At 42.5% G+C, this 12,105-nt stretch overlaps 1 protein-coding gene across 1 annotated transcript in view; it reads right to left on the bottom strand.

The window, feature by feature from the left end:
* MICU1 (mitochondrial calcium uptake 1) overlaps nt 1–12,105 on the bottom strand; it is a 171,185-nt gene that overhangs the window by 72,719 nt on the left and 86,361 nt on the right. The window lies entirely within an intron of this gene.

Genomic DNA, 12,105 nt, shown 5'->3' with positions numbered 1-12,105 from the left:
TGCCTCCTCCATGTAAAAAAGACCCAGTGTTGGAGGTGGGGATATGGCAGTAGCCACCAAAAAAGGAGGAAGGCAAACAATAAGATTAGATTTTTCTGGGGATTGCAACTGAAACACAGACTTTAAGTTGCCAGCAACTTGTGTGTCATATTAGAGCTGGGAGACAAAGGTTTGAAGCCTCACCCTGTGAGCCAGTCATTCTCTCTAAGCCCATCACAGAGGTGCCATGATGAAAAAATGGAAGAGGAGGAAATAATGTATATACTGCTCTGAGCTCTTGGGAAGAAGGGAGAGATAACAGTGTGCTAAATAAATAAACCCTAGCTGCAAGTCTGGAGTAGTGCACAACTGTGTCTAGTATAAGCCCCCAAAGCTTTAAAAAAATGGCAAGCCTCTCCACTTAAACCAGGAGTGAGAGGTACTTTTATTGTTGCTGTGTTTATTTTTCATTGTTTTCTCACTGTTACTGTGGCTGGTTTTGCAGTGTCTTGGTTTTAGTTGTTCTTTGTGTAATTATTTTCTTGTGCATCATTGTAGTATACCAAATAAAATAGGTCACAGTTTTCCACTGACAAAGTATTAATTCAACATTCCCTCAAGCAGAAACTAAATCAGCACTCTACTTGTTCTAAAATTTGAGCACCCCAAACAATGTATTGGCATACTATAATGTTAACAAAATGTAAAAGCGAACAGGAAACTGCTCCTTTGCAAGTCAAACTTACAATTCAATGAAATGTAAAACTTCCATTACTGGCAATTTTAATAATAATATTGTACTTCCAACCCCCACATTGAAATAAAATGTAACATTTCAACTGATGTCAATGGAATGGTTAATGCTTGTATCATTTGGATTCATATGCAAAACGGCTCCTGGAAAGTGTAAGCGCAATAATTCTAAGCACAGATAGAAACTTAACATGGACAAAGTTGTGCTTCAGGCCACAAATGGGAATACAAGACTGAATGCTCCCATCACATAAAAAAAATCTGGAAGCCAAGGAAAAGGGGTCCAGCTGAATTCTCTTCCTTGCCTTTTTCATACAGGGGAAAGGGTTGGGGGAGGATACCATCATGTGAACAGCAGTCTGAAATAAACCAACAGCAGTCTGAAATAAAACAGCCCACATCTTTCAGCAAGCATTAAGCCATATGCTGGTACTGGAATGCACCAAAGAAAATGATTTAAAGTTGTGATTGTATGTGTGGTGCTAAACATGCAAAACCTCCACACCTTATAATGTAGCAAATACAACCCAAAGCCAACCTTAGAAACTGAAGAATAGAAAATTCTATTTGTAAAAACAGAAAGACAAGCAGTTCTGCCTGAATCCCACTGTCATTGGTAGGGTTAACATTGGTAGGAAACTTCTTGATAATGACTGTAGGTATTACTGAAGACAACCTGAAGATTTCAGGAACCACTAGCAGCTATCTGGTTGTCATCTCCTGGAAATCAGGGAGGTAACTTAAGTAATTTTTACTGGGGCAAACATTTAGTACCCTAGGTAATGCAAGGGGTGAATTCTAGCTGGATTCTTAAATAGCATTTCAACTTCTAGTTGGAGGGGGAGAGAAACAATTTCCTGAGAATATGAAGATTTATCAGGTTAAATTAATTAACCTGGTTAAATACAGTTGAATGGTTTATCACTTCTAGCTGCAGAGCAGAGATAAGAGACAATGTCCTAAATCAGAGCTCAAGCATTAACTTCTAGCAACATTACCTCAGTTACTGACTGGCCTTCAGAGGTATATTAAAATAAAGAAATAAAATTATAAGAACACTTCCATAGCAAATTCTGGACCCAGTGTAGTGGGTGCGACAGAAACCCCTAAACTCCCTATGGCTCAAGAGTGCCACCTAGAGCATCTGGAATCCTGGACCCCTGGAGTTTACATGAGAACAGCTCTTTCGTAGCCAAGCCACTGGGCCTACTTTTGCCAACTTAATACTTTTTTAAATAAAGGACAACTGGTTTGGGCCAGATACCCTATTTGTCATGGAAGTACAAAAACTTTAATAGGGTGTGGCTATTATTTTGGGAATTTTCTAATCGGTATCAGTAGCCTCTGATATAAGAGGTGGCTTACTTGGGATTGGTTAAACCCATTGGTCAATATTACAAAGGAGGCTGGCTTAGGTCAGATTTCGTTTCCCATAAATACCTGGGAGCTCTGGACTTTCCTTTTGTTCCCACTTTGGAATAGCCTGACACCTAGAGACCCCAAGATCAGTGGGCAGGAGTTAAGGACTCTTCCACCATCTTGGTACTGAAAGGAACTCTGTACAAGCTCTAAGGAGCCTACTACAGTCTAAGTACAGTATACTTAGCTGAGGTGGTAGTAGATACTGGAGAGTGCTGTCAAATCATAGGTGACTTATGGCAACCCCCGTTTTCAAGCCAAAAGGCCAGAGGGTGAGACAGAGAAGAGAACAAACTCCTGCCTGTGCAGAGAGAAGCCAGCGGATTAGCCCCACCATCGTCTATAAGAGTGCCTGCGTCCAGGGGCCTACACTGTCAGAGAGAAAGGGAGAAATCCTGCCTATGCTGCAGGCTGCTTGAAATGGCACTAACTTACTATATGCCTCACTTTGCTGCTCAGCAGCACTTTAGCTCGAGCTGTATACATTTCAGGCCTGTGAGATGGCATGTGTCCCTGGGATCAGAGTTTCACAGCAATTTGGAGTGGAGGGGCATGGCTGTGGGAGGAGGTATGGAATTCAAAGAAGTGCACTGATATATAGATATGCTTGGCTCCCTCAGAATGATGATGGTCAGGCCCAGTGTGTTTCCTTCTCTTCCAGTTTGAAGTTGTGTAATACCCAGTCAGTGAAGAACAAAACTGATACCCTCTGGGAGCTTATTAGGAGAGACAATTCTAACCTGGCTTGTGTAACTGAGACCTGGCTAAGTGAGGAGGATGTGGTCCCTCTCATGCAATTAACACCACTAGGTTACTTTGTCCTTCATCAACTTCAAACAGAAGTGGGGGGTAGCAATACTTCTCTGAGATATTTTTCTCTTCTGAGAGGTCCCTGCGCCAAAGATTTCTGACATATAATGTATAAGCCTGGTGTGGGAAGCTGGGGAAAGAATGGATGTTCTGCTGGTGTACCGACTGCCCAGTTCACCAGCTGAAACCCTGCTGAGGCTGTCAGAGGCTGTTATTGATTGGGTGTTGCAGTTCTCCACATCAGTGATCCCAGAGGACTCCAACATCCACGCAGAAGCTGTCCTGTCAAGGGGAGCACAGGCTTTACAGCTGCCATGGTGATATTGGGTCTTTCCCAGGTTGTGTCGACTCCCATGCATGAACCGGTGCTATGGTTAGATAATTTCCTCATTAGGGTGGGATTGATGTTAGCTGCCCCCTCCTGCTTGGGCAACAAGCTGATTTATGCTTGCCTGTGGAGACTTATGGATCCTAATGGATTCTTGAATGCTTTATGGGATTTTATCAGGGTCTACTGGCAGCTCAGTTGATGGGCTTACCGAGTCCTGGAATAAGAGTCTTCAGGAGGCCATCGATAGAATTGCTCTTCGACACCCTCTTCACCCTCGGTGGCTCAGTGGTGTAAAGAGGAGCTAAGAGAGGCTAAGAGTCATTAAGACGGCTAGAGTGTAAATGGCGCCAGCCTTGTTATGAGACCATGAGAACGTTATAGGGCTCTAAACTGTACAGGACTGACTCTGGCCTGTGCTGCCTGTCCCAGCAATCTCCCCCACTGTGAGGTAGATTTCCCCCCCAAAACCGATGAGGTTATTTACTAGGGCTGAGAAGCCTTAGGTAGTGTGTATTTGGGTTGTTCTACACTTCCAGTACGTATATAATTGGATTATTACCCAGCCCAAGTTTAAGTAGAGGAAAAGCAGAAGCCCACACTCCTTTAAAAGGAAATGGTACTAGAGACTAAGAAAAGTTCAAAAAGATAACAGCAGATTATTAAGAAGATAGGCAGGGAAAGGAAAGCTGAGGTAAATTTTGGTTTGTTGATCAGAACACTTCACTAGCACAAGGCACAATAGTCTTCTTCAAACTTAGTTTCAAATATTTACAGAGTTTAAATTGGTAGCTACAGACTTAAGTTACTTAAAGCAAAGTTCCTTCAGAGATTTCACTTCACTGCTTAGATGTGCAGACTTCCATACACGGCACTCTTTTCCTTTTACTGCAGACCAAGGGTACTCCACAAAGTCAAAACCCTCTTTCAAAACAACGGGCAGGAATTATTATTCTTCTAAAAACATAATCCTGTTCTTTTGGCTGAAGGGGAATCTCTTTTTACTACCCATTTCCTCTGCCAACCATACACTCCCAGTTCTAGCTGGTCTGAGTAATATCATTTTAGTTCTTCAACTAAATGCTTTTTATCAACCATAAGCTGTCACAGTAAGTGCAAACTATCCTCCCCTTTTCCTCACACAGAGGCATCTCAGTCTGATCCTCCATGGTCAGATTCCAAGCATGACTTCCTTCCTGACAATCCTGTTAGCCCCAATTTGTTACCTTCTTGTTGGCCAATCACAGAGAGGGAGGAGCAGTATGTCAATCTTAACTTACAAGATCTCCCTTCAGCCAGTTGTTTTAACCCTCTACCTGCCTCTCTCTGGATGCAGCAGTTGGTAAGCCTTGCATTCAATGCCCATTCTGTCACAGATTCACTTGAAGGCCTATGAAATGGTGGTGAAGGGGGCAAAGAAGAATCACTTTCCCCCCTCCATCACGTCTGCTAGTTTGTGCCCAGCTCAATTGTTTAGATTGATTTAGCAGCTAACTACTCCTTTTACAAAGTCTAAAATGGTAGACGATTTGATTTTCAGCTGTGACTTATTTGTGACTTATTTTACAGATAAAGTCTCTGTGCTTTGTACCAACCTGGCTGCCCAAGTCTGTTGCTAGTAGCATACCAGTGGCTCCATTTGCATTGTTGGGTCCATTCTTAGACTCCTTCACTTACCTCCACAGATGTTGACAGAACCCTGATGGCTGTAAGGCCTAGCACCTGCTCGTTGGACCTCTGCTCCTCTTGGCTAATTAAATTTTGCTGAGATGTGGTGGGAAGTCCCTTACAAGCTATTATTAACTGTTCCCTCACCTCAGGTAAATTTCCTAGCTCCCTCAAAGAGGGGGTAGACCTCTGTTGAAAGAGCCTTCCTTAGATAAAGGGAAGCTAGCAAATGACCACCCAGTGTCAAATTTGCTTTTCCTGGGTAAGGTTATTGAGAGGGTGGTGGCTGACCAGCTTCAGTGGTTTTTGAATTATACATCAGTTCTTTATCCATTCCACTCTGGCTTCAGGCCAGGTTTTGGGACTGAGACTGCTTTGACAGCTCTGGTTGATGACATCCAGCTTCAGATAGATAAGGGTGGTTGTGCACTGCTGATTTTATTAGATTTGTTGGCAGCGTTTGACACAGTTGACCATTTGGTCCTGGAGGACCGCATAGCCTCACTGGGAGTAGAAGCTACTGCCTTACAATGATTTGCCTCTTTCTTCCAGGGACGCTCAATTGGTCATTGCAGATGAGGATTCATCCCGATGGGAACTACACTGTGGTTTCCACAGGAATCTATCTTGTCACCAATGCTTTTTAATTTATATATGCGCCCTCAAGTGGATGTTGTTAGGAGTTATGCTGATAACACCCAATTCTACCTTCTACTTGATAAGCAACCAGAAGCAGGTATCTCTTCCTTAGCCTAATGTCTGGATGCCTGGCTGAGGGTTAAATTCCTTTGAAAACTGAGGTCCTGTGGCTGGGAAGGACTTTGGCTGTGGGGAATTTGTCACTCCCATTACTCAATGGAGCCCAACTTTCTGCTGTGGACTCCGTGAAGAGTTTGGGGGGGGGGAGGTTGGCTTGATTCTGAACTTTCCATGGACAAACAGGTGGCTAGAACAGCATTTTTTTCATCTTCACCAGACCTGACAGCTTTCCCCATACCTATATCAATCTGACCTGGCCACATTGATCCTTTAGACGGTCACCTCTCGTTTAGACTACTGCAACACACTCTACATAAGATGCTCTGGAGATTTCAGTTGGTGCAGAATACAGCTGCTAGGTTGCTGATGAAGTTGCCATGGTCAACTCATATAACACTGAATCAGAAGCAGCTGCACTGGTTACCAATTAGCCTCCGGATCCAATTCAAGGTGTTGGTCTTCACTTTTAAAGCCCTACATAGTCTGGGACTGTCATAACTTTGGGTCCACCTCTCCCATTATGACCCCTGCCCCTTGCCTGCTTCGTTCATATTCACACAGCTTGCTGGTGGTTCCTGCCCCTGAGATGGCAGGATTTTCTTCCACCAGGAAGAGGGCCTTTATGACTGTGGTGCCCTCCTTTTGGAATGCACTGTCAGAAGGCACTCATGCTCAGCATGAGTTTTGGAAACTCTGTAAGGCAGAACTATTCTGGTGTGTCTTTGCTATCTAATATAGCAAATTGTTGTGCATTTTTATCTACCTGCAATTTTTATGTTATTCACAGAGTTTTATAGGCTGGGGTTGGGACTAGAGTATTTTTAAATTATTTATATTAGGCTTTTAGATTTTATTGAATATTATATTTTTGTACTGTTTTCAACTGTTGTAATTGTTGTGAACTGCTTTGAGATCTTAACTGAAAAGAAGCAGTATAAAAATTTAATAAATAAAATAAAATAAAAAATAATAGAGGTAGTTAGCAATTACCTGCCTCTGCAGCCCTGTTTTTTGTTGGCAGTCTCCCATCCAATATATTAACCAAGGCTATCCCTGCTTAACTTACAAGATCTGACAAGATTAGGCTTGCTTGGGCTATCTGGGTCAGGGCACTTAGTTGAGTTAGATGAAGTTTATTATTTTTATTTGAAAGACTCTGTGCTGAGAGATTGTGTGATCTTCACAGTATTTTTGTTTTGTCCTCATTCTTATACCTTTTGAATCCAACCATTCTTTCCATTCCCTGTTTTTCTACAATAAACCTTCATTTTATAAAGACATTTTTGGCTTTCTTTAGCATAATATATTTCTCTGGGATATCTCTTAGTCTCTTCCCTGCCAGCTTGACTACATGGATGCTACATAGTTGCTATAAGATATTGTCCAGGGTTTCCACCCTGTTACTTCTTTATTGGTCTAGTACTGTGCTTGGAGAATACCATCTTAGCAGGTCTGACTAGATGTTTTCAGGAGGTACCTGAGTGGTGGCAGCTGGTTATCAGGCGTTTTCCAGGGAACCCTTGGTCTAAGGGAATTTCCTAGCAAGGAAAACCACCTTCCCCCGCTTCCTTCCATAACAGAGGGAAGTGCTTGCCAAAGGCTCCCATTGCTTGCCTCGTCAAAAGCCTAAAAATTCTCAGGAATGCATGGTGAATGATCACAGAGTCTTCACTGGAGTCGTAAAGTTATCAATATTATTATGAATGTATTAAAATCTTGCCCACAGTTATTTTCTGTCCAAAATCTGCCGTTGCTGATAGGAGACTGTAGATAGCAGCCAAGAGACACAAGAACCCTGCCATAGCACATGAAATATTAATCAGAGCATTTCCCCCATTTTTGCTCATCAGCTGTTATCAGAACAGACCCCATAATGCACTAAACAAGCATGTACTTCAGTGTAGCCTCACCAGTTAGTTAAATCAGTGATACTAAGAGGTTTGGGAGCCATATGGTACTCTTTAGAATGCCACTTGTAGCCTGTCTGAGCGCCATTCCCCCAATGCGGCACATGTCCTATGTTCCAGGAAAGCAGGCAGGGCCATTGCTCAGTAGGACTTATGGCTGGCATGCAGTCTGCACCTTGAAACAGATGTTATGGGAGATTGGGTAAGCTGAGAGCCTCCCTGAGCTCTGTACCAGCAATGGAAGCAACATGCCCATCTTCTCCATTAGCTCCCCCACCACCACTTTGTAACCTTTCCACTCTCATCTCAGTACCAAGACAGCTATTGGGAGGAGAGCAAGTATGCTGCAGGCAAGAGGGAGTAAAAGCACCACCACCATGGCAGCCACTTGGGAAAAGAGCAAGCTGGCCAGGGTGGGTCAGTGATGTTTTTATTCCTCTCATTTCACTGCCAGATTGCTGTTCTCTGGGCCTCTTGGCAATCTCACTCTCTAGCCTGAGATGCTCTGCCTCATGCTGAGGAGAAAGCAGAAGAACATAGGGGGAAGCCCTTCTCCTCACTCCTGATAAAGAAGTATTGGCTCAGTAATGGCGGGGAGAGACATCCCTACATGCATAGGGGTAGTCTGGTAATATATTTAATATTAATATTTAGAACTGATATTATTCTGTGTGTGTGGTTGGTGGGGTGACATACAAAGTAGTCATGTGGTTCTTTTGGTTGACAGCAGTTGCAAATGTGGCTCTCTGTGAGCCATGAAGAGAGTACCACAAGGTTAACTAAAACTTCAGCTGATTAACCTACTGATGAAATATATTCAAGATTGCAGTCCCTAACATGGCCAGAAATGTTATCAATACTACTGAAGCCACTACATTGCTTGACTGAGCATGACCAAACTGCTGCTGCTGATTATTATTATTATTATTATTTCACACACCACAATCAAAAACAAACAAACAAACATTTTACACCGATACCTGGCTGATACTTAGGTCTCTGGTGGAAATTCGTATCAGCTCAGCAAGGCCAATCAGTGTTAACATGATCTTTATCATCATCATTATTAATGTCATTAATAGTCCGCCATCCTCATTGAGACTTAGGGCGGATTACACAGTATGAGATTAGTTCAGTCAATATCAAGGACATTTTCATAAACAATGCCATTGGGTAAATAAATACAAGTTTTATCCTTATACAAACAACTAGGTTAAGGGAAGCATCCATAAAACAGGAGCGTATCTACACAAAAAACTACTACATTTCTCTTTGTAGGCAAAATTATTTGATCATTCTTCTTACTTTTATTACTGAAATCATAGGATTACAAAAATAAAACAAACGAAAAATGAACTATCAATCATGCCAGCTACACAGGGGGAAATGGTAATCAAAGCCTAGCCCGCTCCAGAAAAGGAACTGATTAAGGATCCATTTAGGAGTGGTGTAACTTTGGGGACTTAACAGGAAATAACTGAGCACAGAGAAATAGAAGTGCTCCTACTGTTAAACAAAGAGGTAAGTAATGAAATTTAATGGGACCTTTGCGGAACAGAACTTACGTTGCTTCAACATAAACACTGCTGGATTTCTATGAGGAATGTAGTGCTATATTTATTCCAGTGTGGAAGCACAGTTTCACTTCCACTTCCAGCTGCTTGTCAAAGGAAATCCTTTAGCGGTACAGAAGAGTCATAGCGAAGAAGCAGCCTGAGAGCAGCTGACATCTTGGTAAATATGCTTAGGACTAGGTTGCAAACACAAGAGCAAAAAACCTCTGTCCTACCACTGCCATTCCAAACACTTGGTAAAATGGGTAAAATGCCATTTTCTCACACCCTATGTTTAATAATGTAAAAAGGAAATTTCACCTATTTTTCATCTTGCACCACATCACTGAAGAAATTCCTAGGGATAAAAAAATCCCTAGGGGAGCAAGTTGGGGAGCAATTAAATCAATGAAATCAGTGTGCCACCTTCCAAGACATTTTGGTAGAGCAGCCTTTTAACAGAAGTACTCATGCTTATTAATATAATGATGTTGCTTTTTTTACATCGGCAAGGGGAATTATTTTTCCATTGAAGCACACCTCAGACGACGAAAAACAGACCACATGAGAGAAGAAAATTACTCATAAAATATGACAGACTTCATTTTCTATGCAAGATGCAAACAGCTCCACGCCTGTAAATTGCAAATGAGTTTGATTTAAACTTGGGACAGCTGATGAACACTGTTGTTAACAGCCGAAATAATAACCAGAACCAATTTCCTCAGGCTTATTGGACTTATTCCTCATAACTCTACTCCAGGGATTGTGCAGGAGGCCCGCTGGGGTGGGGGTTGGGGGGAAACCACAATTTCTAGAGTAAGCATCACAAGGGATGGGCTGATACACAGAAGGATGAGGGAGGGTGCTGGCAAAGCAATGGCAGCAGATAGCATCAAATATCTTAGTGTCGGGCATTTAAATTTTCCTTGCTTGTAATTAGGTTTCAAGCAATTGCACAGTTAGGCTGGGTGGCATAAAAATCGTAACTTACAGGATAAAAAATGAACTTTAATATAGCAGCATCAGGCTGACTTTGTCACACTCAAGGTTTTCACATTGCTGTTCCACCAGCTGCAATCACTCTCCTTCTGCAGAGGATTCTATCAGTAAGGTAACAGAAGATGCACCCATCTTTCAAGTATGTTTGTTCTTGCATTAATTTGGGGTCTTAAAAAACATGCCACAGTTACAAGTAAGCCGTTCATTAGCATTCCATTACTCAATATTGTATTAATTAACATTCTATTTGTTTTGCTCCTAACAGCTTTACTACAAGCAGTCAGTAATTATTTTATTACAAGCAGTTACTAATTGGGTTATCACAGTTCAGGACCTATTAGCAAGGGCTATAAGAGCAAAGAAAAACAGTTCAATTCATAGCATTATGTTAAAGGTCTTCAACCTTTCCAGATTCAGGTTCACCCCAAGGGGCAGAATGGATCAGACTGAGTTGCATGCATGTGACGAATAAAATAAAATCACATAACACAGTCATGTAACAGTAAAAAGGGGGAGGCAAAGTTATACCCTCATCAAGGCCAGGGATGCAGGTAGCATACCAAGGCAGTTAGGTACAGGAAATATAGGCCATGTGCCAGGTGTATGTAGTGATGTTGAATATGCCAAGAAGGATGCCCCTTTGTCACTGAATGCTCCTGCCTCGCCATCTTTCATGTGCGCAAAGAGGGGCAGGAGACATAGGAGACATAGCATATGCACATTAGCAGGGCTTTTTTTCAGCTGGAACGTGGTGGAACGGAGTTCCGGCACCTCTTGAAAATGGTCACATGGCCGGTGGCCCCGCCTCTGATCTCCAGACAGAGGGGAGTTTAGATTGCCCTCCACGCCGTAGCCGTGGCGCGGAGGGCAATCTAAACTCCCCTCTGCCTGGAGATCAGGGGCGGGGCCACCGGCCATGTGACCATTTTCACCAAGGGCAATTTAAACTTTTAAAAACTCCCCCCTTGTTCCAGCTGACCCAAACTGACGTTATTGTGTGGTCGTGAGTTCCACCACCTCTTTTCCCCCCCAAAAAGCCCTGCACATTAGCAGTATGTCCTGCCCAAAGTAGCAAACACAATATGGAGGCTCTATAGGGTATCATGAAACACCAGCTGAGGCATCACAACCCACCTGAAGATCCTCAGCCATGGGCTGAAGACTACTACCTTCATGGCCAAATCAAACCCTGGCATAATTTAACTGAGCATCTAACAAATACCCTGATCTCAACTTGATGGGTAGGTACATGGTTCTTTCCTGGAAGGCATTTTTCTCAAAGAGGAAGTTAAGGGTAATCTCATCCAAACTTGGAGATGCTCCCCGTACTAAGAAGCTTCCATCATTCATCTGTTCATTCTCAAATGCAACCTGGACAATGCTCACTGCTGAAATGTTATATCCAAATGGTCATCTGTGGATGCTCCTGTAATATATCCCAAATAAATCCCGCACAACCTTCTGTATGGCTCCCATTTATATTATTCAGATTATGTTGGAATTACTGTATTCATAGTATCATGGTAAGCAGTGGAGCCCTACGAATTGATTCTGGAGTATCCAAATGGAATCCTGAATGGGGACTTCTCTAAGTTATGAGGCAGCTCTGTAACACATTATATTTACTTCATACTTATTTACTTGGGTAAACACTTTTCCACTCTGCATGTTGATCATGAGGAAAGTACACAAAGAGTTGCTGTTTCCCCCACCCAGGTTTATTGACCTGGCTTTTTTTTAGTGGTGCTGTGCACATGTGCACTGTGGGCCCCCAAGAACAAGAAAGAATGTTTTGTGCTTACAGTATTTTTCTTGCCAAGGGACTATTAAACACTCGTTTCTTTAACTCAGCTATTTTGAAACCAATGAAACTTCCCAGGGGGGGGCGGTCAGGCAAACATCTCTCAGCCACTTAAATAATCCTTTT

The sequence above is a fragment of the Eublepharis macularius genome, chromosome 6 (genome assembly GCF_028583425.1).
Source record: "Eublepharis macularius isolate TG4126 chromosome 6, MPM_Emac_v1.0, whole genome shotgun sequence".
Taxonomy (NCBI): domain Eukaryota; kingdom Metazoa; phylum Chordata; class Lepidosauria; order Squamata; family Eublepharidae; genus Eublepharis; species Eublepharis macularius.
Note: the sequence above shows the minus strand (reverse complement) of the source record. Positions and strands in the feature narration are given on the sequence as shown.